The 10226-nt window shown below is 40.7% G+C and overlaps 1 protein-coding gene across 3 annotated transcripts in view; it reads right to left on the bottom strand.

The window, feature by feature from the left end:
- Positions 1–1682, bottom strand: part of SNRPB2 (small nuclear ribonucleoprotein polypeptide B) — a 12964-nt gene extending 11282 nt beyond the window's left edge. The window contains exon 1 of one of the 3 annotated variants that reach the window (XM_008574577.1): positions 1620–1682. The gene's annotated coding sequence lies outside the window, so the exon portion shown is untranslated. Of the gene's footprint in view, positions 1–1302; positions 1339–1524; positions 1593–1619 lie in introns of those variants that run through there. The other 2 variants (XM_008574578.1, XM_008574579.1) reach the window with 2 other exon arrangements.
- Between the last annotated feature and the right edge of the window lie 8544 nt (positions 1683–10226).

Here is a 10226-nt window from a genome sequence, read left to right on the forward strand (position 1 = left end):
TTTTTAGAGAAAAGGAGACAGTTCTCAGGCTCAAATCCTGGTGGAGCACCAGTACCTAGCCAGATTTTAATAACATCATGTTATTCAATACATTTATTTTTATACTTACCTTTCCTTTTTAGAGAAAAGGAGACAGTTCTCAGGCTCAAATCCTGGTGGAGCACCAGTACCTAGCCGGATTTTAATAACATCATGTTATTCAATACATTTATTTTTATACTTACCTTTCACTTATGACAAGTGATACTGTCTTTCCATCTGCCTACTGAAATAACTTTTCTTTTTTAATGAAATGATTTAAAAACTTAGATTTGAAGAAAAACAAAAAAGAAACTAGCAAGCACACATCCCCTAAAAATCACTAAGACACAACAGTAATGAAGTTAGCCAACTACTTCATGGGTACACTCACATAGCACTTTAACACCTATTACTTAATCTGTATACACCACCACCAACTGTCACGACTCCACGGTCACCTCTAACCAACCTGAAAGAATGAAGCTCACAGAGAACAGCACTGTATGAGATGGTTAAGAGCTCAGATTCTAGTACTAGCTGGAAATGAATTCAAATACTGTCTACGCTTCTTACTAGCTGCTTGACTGAGGGCAAGTCCCTTAATCTCTCAAGTACTCATCGTAAAATGGGGATAGTAACAGAAGACTAAATGAGATAAAGTTCTAGCAAAGTTTTTGCATCAGCAATAAGAACTTAAATAGCTATTAATGGCTATTACAAGTCAAGGGACTTGCCTAAGGTCACGCAGCTAATAAGCAGAAGGCCTGGGAATTCAGTCCTCACCTTTTCTCTTCTCCTGCACTGTTCTTTCACACCCATCGCACTACTTCATATTTTACATTGTTTTTAGTTGCAAATTGTGAAATTGCTTTATTCCTTGGATGCTCCACATATTCCTTTATCCCAAACAATTACGGAGCACCCACTGTACGTGAACAGTGTTGGATGACTGACAGGAGAAAAGCCTACGGACAGAGACTATTGTGCAGGTAACAGGTGAAAAGGAATGCTTATGAAAGTCTTGCGACCCCCTAAATTGAAACGTGGAGAGTGGGCAGGGGTCAGTCGAGAGGCACTGACAGAGACAGAGGGCAAAATGAATGCCAGCGGGGAGACTAGTTGGCAGTAGCTCACGTGAGCTTTGATGGTGTGCTGGACTAGTGCAGGGCAACCGGGGTTGTCCCCCCAAGCAAAAGGGACTCGCTGGAAGCCACCTGAAAGTGCACAGTGAACTGTAAACGCCTCGCAGAAGCAAAGGGACATTAATTACCCTTTACTTACTACTCACAGCTTCCCGCCTGTCCAGACACAGGTACATCCGCCCAACGTCCCTGCCCCAAACCCAAGGCAGCGGCCACGCGATCTCCTGCCCCAACCAGTCCCGCTGGAGACAAGGCTCCTAAGTTCGGGGGCCTCGCCCGGCCAGCGCGTCAGACTCCATCCCTCCCTCGCCCCCCAGCCGACCCCTCCGCGAACCCCAGGCCGGAGGCGTCCAGACTCCACCTTTGCGTCTCGAACGCTCCCGGCTCCAACAGGGGAGAGTTCACACGAACAGCTCGGAAAAAGGAAAGAGCGAGGCAGAAGACGTTCCAACCCACCTGAGGCCTACGCCGTCTCCCGCAAGAACCTAAAACCGGAAACGAAGCCAGGCACCGGAAGTAACGCTGCCACGCTCCTCAATCGAGCGCCGAGAAGTCGAGAAGCCAAGCACCGAGTAGATCGATGCCTTCCGGACTCCTGCGGCCCCGGCCGGGACTCTCTCTGCGCGTGCGCCTGTCTAGCGGGCGGGGAGAAGTGGCCGGAAAGCTGAATGGGGAAGGAGAGGACGGTTGATGGCATTCTGTGGGGTCAACCTGGAATCCTGGAACCATGCTGTGAGAGGATAGGAAGGGGAGTGATTTCTTTCTCCCACCATTACCTTGTGAGATTTTACCCCACACAACGGTGCCTTCCATTTTTCCAAATCCTGTACAATTTTACAGGCACAGCCCCTCATGCTGACTACCGGGGCAGGTGGCCCTGGTTTTGCCCTCCTATGCTTCTCGTCCCCTCTCACCCCCAAGTCTCCTCTGATTCCTGTGACTCTGAGGAACTCTCTTTCAACACCTATGATGAGCTCCAATCTCAGAGGCAGCCCAGTGTGAGGTCCCAGAGCAGAAAGAATGGATGTGTCTGCCCGCCCAATTCTCTGTATTCGCTCATCAGATAAAGCAGCTAAGCTCAAGGAGCACCCAATCACTTGTAAGATCATCTGCCTAAACCCACTCAAGCACTGATTCCCTACCACCCTTGCCAATCTCTTCCCTGCGCACAAAATGCCTAGATTTTTCTAGGGTAATCTAAGGAGTTAGTGTTTATGCCAAGGTGAATTTGACTTCCAAAAAAAGTGTGAGCATTCATTCATTCGTCCATTCATTCATTAGATGTGTGTCAAGCATCACCTAGAGCATGAAATGGTTGTTAAAGAGCCCAGGGGAATCTAATCTTGTATCATCTCTTTAACTAATCTCTCTCACCCTCACTTTCCTCATTTGTAAAGTAGGAATCTTAACAGTACCTCCTTCAAGTTACTGTGAGGATTAAATGAGCTAAGCGTAACGTGACTAGCACATTGCCAGACCAAAAATAAATGGAACATAAAAGTTATTTCTAAATGCTGGCTATGACTTGGACATGTGAATAGAGGGGGTTAGGGACCAAACAGTTTGGTTTTATCAGCTGTGGATTTTTATTTTAAAAGAGCACTGTAGGTACTGGCCAGTTATCTCAGTTGGTTAGAGTGTGGTGCTGATAACACCAAGGTCCAGGGTTCTATCCCTGTAGCAGCCAAAAGAAAGAAAAATTAAAAAAATAAAAGGTCACTGCTATGGGTCAAATGCATCCCGCAAAAGTTCATGTGTTGGAAACGTAAATCTCCATTGTAACAGTGTTAAGAGGGCAGGAAATCCAAGTATGGTATTTGAAAGGTGGAGTATTTGAGTGATGATTGGATAATGAGAACTTTGCCCTCATAAATGTATCAATCCATTCATGAAGTAATGAGTTATCATGGGTGTGGTTCTGATGGCTTTATAAGGAGAGCAAACAAGAGGTTAGTTTTTCTTGCCATGTGACACCCTGGTCACACGGGATCCTGTAGACAGTTCCCACCCAGAACAAGGTCCTCACCAGATGTGTTCCCCAGACTGTAGACATTCCATACTCCAAAACTGTAAGAAATAAATTTTCTTTATAAATTACCTAGTTTCAAGTATTCTGTTATAAGCAACAGAAACAGACTAATACGGGCACCTAAATTTGTACCACCTTAAAAATAATGTAAGTTTCTTGTGTGTGAGGATTTTTGTCTGCTTTGTTCACTCAAGTACCCTCAGTAATTACAAATTGACTGGTAATAAATATATATTGAGTAAGTGAGTGAAACTTCATGGGAAATTAGGCAACACTAAAACAAATGAGATGTCTTATGAAGATACACATAAGTGTAGGAAACAATGTTAAACAATCACAGAAAAGCCTTCTTTTATTATATAGATATAAAAATGAGAAGAAATGTAAATAGTTCTGTCTCAGTTAAAGAATTATGAAGGTATCCTTAACACATTAAAAGAAAATATAAAACAATTTTTAAATAACAAAGGACAATCTGCCCTGCACATTAGTATGGGCATCTGAGCAATTAACTGATTCTATTTGATGATAATGAGGATGGTTAAACCATTTTTCTGAACATAAGCTATAATCTGACTATATTATACAAGTAGAAATGGCCAAAAGTTCATAACCATTAAAAGAGGATAAGATATGACTGTGCAAAGACACTCTACCTGGGAAGAAAACCCCACAGGGAAAACAGAGGCCCAAAGACAGACTGCACATTGTGTTCTATTAACAACTAGATTATGGCTACTCTACATTACACTGTGAGAAGGAAGTTACCTAATGCCAATTCAGTGGCAATGGTCTGCATGCTTTTTTACAGGTTCTTCTAAAAAGTGCCAGTGCATTTTCCTGTCCTTGGGCAGTCACCCCTGGCTTTCCAATAACCCGTTGATGGTCGCCAGTGGTTTCCTGAATGATTTTGAGAAACCAGCAATTGAAAGCAGGACTGGAAGGGAATAAAGGGGAGAAAAAGGTTTTTCTGGTCTTGTGAGCCTTGCGTGGCCTGGTTCTGTAACTATATTAAGAACATTGTAACCGCTAAATTTGGTTACATGTCCTGTGAAACAACCAGCATGCCTCTATAACCAAATCCTCTACAACCTCTGACCTCTTGTCAGTCAGATCAAAAATCAGATGTCAAAAACTCACATTTTAAAAAATAATAGAAGTGCAAATGGGTTTCAAGTTCTGCTCAGTCCAGACTCATATTACAGATAGGCAACACGATTTACTTTGCTGTGAAACAGATTTTTTATCGAACTAAACCCAGAGGCAGCGCTATAACTACCCTATCCAAGCTTCATGTATTTACTGATGATAAAACTTGCTTATTATAGTGGTAACAGAAAAATTACTACAAACAGTTGGGAATAAAACTGTGTCAAGACATCTGAATTATAAGGATGATAACTGAGGCATCTCTTAGTGACTCTGAATACACATATATTTTCCTACCTTATCTGCACATGTTTTATGTTTCTCGTTAAATGTATTCCATATCTTGCTGCAGTAGTTTTGAAAAGGAGCCGTATTTAAAGGAAGATGCATCATACTACTGTGGTGGGTAAATATTGTCTTATTTATGTCAGATAAAGCCACAATATCTATGGCAATTTGTTTGTATCTTCTTTCTTTCCCCAGGTGGTGATTACATTAAGAAATTTATGTAGAGTGAAAGTAATGTCACAACGAGCATTAAACAAATCTAGGTATTGTTGTTAAGTAGCAAATCAGATTTACATTTTTCTAGGTGGTCAGGATTATGTTGGCTGAAACTTTCTAAAACGCACCCCGCCCCATTCAGAGAGGAAATAATTTTGTGCAATTAATTTTCTTCCATTTCACTTCAGTCTTACTATTTTATTCTTTGTGGTCACATTCTTGTTTACAGGGATTAAAAAAAAACAGAAATGACTATCGCCTCTGATGTGTTCTGCTGTGTTAATGTTAATAAAAGGGTGTCATTCTTGTACATCAAAATAATACCCTTTTCCCAGAATGGGTGGAATCTGAGATAGACTATGATAATTATGCATTCCATAAAGTTTGGAAACAGTAGTTTGCCTCTGAGGACCTCATAACCACTCCAAAGAAGTGTGGGATGAAACCTGAAGTTCTTACTCTGCAGTGTTGTGAGACATGTAGGTTGTGCTTGGTATCATATAATCTGTCCTCCCCTGAAGTCAGCTATAGTAACATCACACAAATGCCATTCTCTTTGAGACCAGAAAAATAAGATGACAGTCCCATGAGACCTACCTAACAAGCAAAATATTATGCAGATACAATTCTTAAGTACAGCAGGTTTGTCTCTCCTATGACTCACCACTGTAAATATTTTTGAGTCTTAAGCTCTATAACAATTTGAAAATCCAAATTTGAAGGAAAAAAAAACTTTTTTATTAATATTGGGCCCCAATTGTGTAATTTCAAATATAATGATCATTGATTTCATAAGCAATCCCCAGATATCCTAATCAAGTGCTTCTCAAATGTTAATATGCATGCAGATCACCTAGGGATTTTGTTAAAACCAAATTTTGATTTGGTAGGGTTAGGATAGGACCTGAGAATCTGCATTTATAGCAAGCTCCCAGGTAATGCTGATCCTGCTGGTCTGTCACTACATTTTGGGAAGCAAGACCGTTTAAGTGTTTCCTCTTTAAGAATGGTTGGTAGATTATCCCAGTATAGCACAATTGTTAGCTCTGGAGCCACAGAGATATTATTGATATGGTATACTGTCTTCTAATGCAAATACAAATCCACTACAGTCGTCCCTCTGTCTCCATGGAGGATTGGTTCTTGGACCTCCCCCATACCAAACTTTTAGGATGCTCAGGTCCCTGATATAAAATGGTGTAGTATTTGGATATAACCTACACACATCTTCCCATATGCTTTAAATCATCTCTAGATTACTTATAATACCTAATGCAATGTAAATACTATGTGCATAGTTGTTATACTAATTGTTTAGGGAATAATGACAGGGTAAAAAAGTCTGTCCATGTTCAGTACAGACACAATTTTTCCCCCCAAATATTTTCAGTCTGAGATTGGTTGAATCCACGATGTGAAGCCCATAAATACAGAGGGCTGACTGTATTTCTTTCAAAGGAGGTACTATTTATGTGAAACTTTCCTTCATTTTAACTGCCTTCAACTGGGCATTTCAATATAAATCTTAAGTGAGAGGAAGAAAGTCTGGAATTTTTGTTCCCCTTTAACAAACAATTGCTTGATTCTGAGGCCCTGAATCACTTTCTAATTTGCGGTAGTCATTACAGCTGATGCACAAACATTCTGATTCTTGGTCCTTACCATCTCACAGAGGTCTTGCACTATTCTATACCCTTTGGAAATTGGCAAGGCTACATAACTGCTTTGGCTAAATAAGTGTGAGAACATGAGATATCTATCACTTCCAGCCAGACGTGTCAAGAGCCAGTGTACAATTTGCCAGGTGCCTTGTTTCCTGTCTTTGTAATCTTGGAAACATATACCAAACGGAAACTCTGTCAAGCTTAGGTCCCTAAGTGACTAGAATGGTTCGAGGACACCCTGCCCCTGTCCAATACACACACACACACACACACACACTCTGTCAAGCTTAGGTCCCTAAGTGACTAGAATGGTTCGAGGACACCCTGCCCCTGTCCAATACACACACACATGCACACCCCGGTTCTAACTGGTCATGTAACATAAGCAAGACATAATTAAATGAAATTTGGGGATATATGTTCATGCAGCATAGCTTAACCATCCTGACAGTGATAGAAACCATCTCTGAGAAATAATTCTTAGAAAGTTCAAAATAGTTTTACACAAGGTATTTCACAACAACACACTCATTTTTGAGTACATAAGAGGTTGTACATGTTAGTTTGTTTTCCATTGTTTATAACAGAATACCTGAAACTGGGTAATTTATTTATTTATTTATCTATCTATTTATTTATTTATTTTAAAGATGACCAGTAAGGGGATCTCAACCCTTGACTTGGTGTTGTCAGCACCACGCTCTCCCAAGTGAGCCACCCGGCCATCCCTATATAGGGATCCAAACCCGTGGCCTTGGTGTTATCAGCACCACACTCTCCCAAGTGAACCAGGGGGCCAGCCCCAAACTGGGTAATTTATAAAGAAAAAAATTTATTTCTTACAGTTTTGGAGGCAGGGGAGTCCAGGGTCCAGGGAACACATCTGATGAGGGCCTTCTTTTCGGTGATTCTCTACTGAGTCCTGTGGCAATGTAGGGTATCATATGGTGAGACTAGCAAGAGCAAGTTCATATGCTCTCCTGTAAAGCCCCCAGTCCATGCCCATGATAACCCATTAAAACATTAACCCATTAATCCATGAGTGGATTAATCCACTCATGAGGGCATAGTCCTCATTATCTAATCACCTCTTAAAGGCCCTACCTGCCAAATGTTACAGGCGATTCCCCACCCTCTTCACACTGGTACAACGGAGATCAAGCTCCAATCAGTTTGGGGGGAAGATTCAATCCATAACAACATATATCTGAGGTGACTGATCCCTTTTAAAGGGAAATCAAAGTAACCAATTTATAACTATTTGATTTATCTTCTGAGTGACCTTCACTGAGTAATTTAATCCCACATTTATTGAGCACTTATGTAAGATGATTATATAAGAAAATATTTTAGGGCCAAGCTGAGAAGAGAATTGCTGGTTGGTAGCATTTTCAAAAACTTTTAGAGAAGGGTTCTGAAGAAATAAAAAGATATCATGTTCACACTCTAATTTTAGGTTGGTCAGAATCATCTTGCAACAAAAGACCAGGATATGTATAAAACATTTCAGGCAAGATTTAACCTCAATAGACAAGTTGGATTCTTATCACAAAGAAGTTGAAAGAAAAAATTCTGAAGCCTCTAGTTTGAATTGCAGATTACATTCGGACAAGACAACCCTGAAAATTATTTCTGTCTAGGGAATCCAAAACAATTATGTAAATGAGGCTGATACTTCCTATTCTATTTTGTTTAAGGTGAAAGTGGGTCAGTTCAACTATTGTAAATTTCTCTAATATCTACTGGCGGAAGCATCATTACATGGGTTAATGAGTTTATTAAAATTGATGGTGAAAAAATAAGAAATAGTATTTGTCTCATTGATATTGAATAGTCTCCCTTTAATCATAGTCTTTTTTCATCTTTAATATGAAGCTACTTTCTGACATGTAATGTTACCAAATTACTTCAGCTCCTGAAAGATATTAATATAATTTATAATACATTTTGTCATCTCAATAGAAGATTCTGAATAAGACTGGTCAGTTTAGAAGCCTGAAAGAAATTAGTTCTAAGTTATTTCCTCGTGACTGAAATTGCAAACATCAGATTCCATTACAAGTGTCTAAGACTGGAAGATCTCATTCCTTCCTTCATTCAACATAGTGTATCTCAAAAGTCTTTGTGCAGCGTTAAGTTTTAAATAGCCTAAAACCATGTTCAGACTTTGGGACACTCATCTTTATTGAGCACCTACAACATAGCAAATCCTATACCATAGTGAGCAAGACACCTGCTCTCACAGAGCTTCTGATCTCTCAGAGATGTCAGACCAATAAGTAAATGGTGGTGTGTTGTGAATAACTACGATGAAGGTGTTGCCATTAATATTGCTGCATGACAAACTACCCCCAAACTTAATGGTTTAAAACAGCAATGGTTTGATTATGTCTCACAGACCCTGTGCATCAGGAATTCAGGTAGAGTGTGGTTAAGGATTCTTCTGCTTTATGTGGAGTAATTGAAGTGACTCAGTGGACTCATCTGGTGGGTTAGGTGGTCTAGAGAATCCAAACAGCTTCACTCACATGTTGGTGGTGGGAGTGGCTAAAAGACTGAGCTGAGATAGGACTGTCAACTGGATCATCCACACATGGTAGCCTGATGGTCTCAGGGTAGTTGGATTTCTTATCTAGGGTTCAGCTTCTTCCAGATCAAGCATCCCCCCCCAAAATTAAATGGAAGCTTTGTGATTTTTTGTAGCAATTTTTGTTGGTTACCAGTGAGTTGTAAGGCCATCTTAGACTCAAGGAGAAGGGAATTGGATTCTATTTCTTAGTATGGGAATGGCAAATTCTCACTGTAGACAGCCTGTGAGAAGGGAAGTAGTACTATGGTGTAGGGAGAGACTCTATAGACCTAAAGGTAAGAAGGAGCTGGTAGATAGAAAACTAGTAGGTAGGAAGAAGGCAATGGAGAGTTACCTAGTGAGAGTAAATACTTCTTACAACAGCCCTGAGATGAAAAGGAATTTGCCAAATTTGAGGAACTGAAAAAAAAAAAAGCAGTAGCAGCGGCAGTAGAGAGGTAGAGCTGGAACATAGAGGGTGAGGGAAAAAGTTTTCTGAGGTGGGGTTTCAAAGATCAGGAAGCATCTTGCAAGCCATGTAAGACATTTGAGTGCTCTGCTAAGAGCAGTCGAAATTAGACTTTTAATCAGAAGAAGGACCGATCTGATGCTTTGTGGAACTTTCTGAATGGATTGGAGGGGTCAAGTCTGGGCGAGTTAGAAAATGGTGGCCTTGTCCATGATGGAGATGAGGGTAGCCTGAATTAATGTGGCAGCAGAGAAGAGGACAGATTTGTGTTCTAGAGACATAATTGATAGAACTTCTGGGTTTTTTAAATATGGAGGGGCTGGGGGTTGTGAAATGTATGGTTTCCTGGGGCTGCTGTAACAAACTACCACAAATTGTTTGGCTTTAAACAACAGACATTCATTCTCTCACGGTGTAGGAGGCCAGAAGTCTGAAGTCAAGATGTCACCAGGGTCACAGTCTCTCTGAAGGCTCTAGGGTGGAATCTGTTCCATGCCTTTCTCTTGGCTTCTGGTGTTTGCTGGCAATCCTTGGCATCCCTCGGCTTGTAGATACTTTACTCCAATCTCTGCCTCTGTCATTACATGGCATTCTCCCTGTGTGTCTGTTTCTGTGTATCTTTTCTTATAAGGACACCAGTCCTATCGGACTGATGGCCTACCCTATTCCAGTATAATCT

The sequence above is a fragment of the Galeopterus variegatus genome, unplaced genomic scaffold, assembly GCF_000696425.1.
Source record: "Galeopterus variegatus unplaced genomic scaffold, G_variegatus-3.0.2 Scaffold1066, whole genome shotgun sequence".
Classification (NCBI taxonomy): Eukaryota; Metazoa; Chordata; class Mammalia; order Dermoptera; family Cynocephalidae; genus Galeopterus; species Galeopterus variegatus.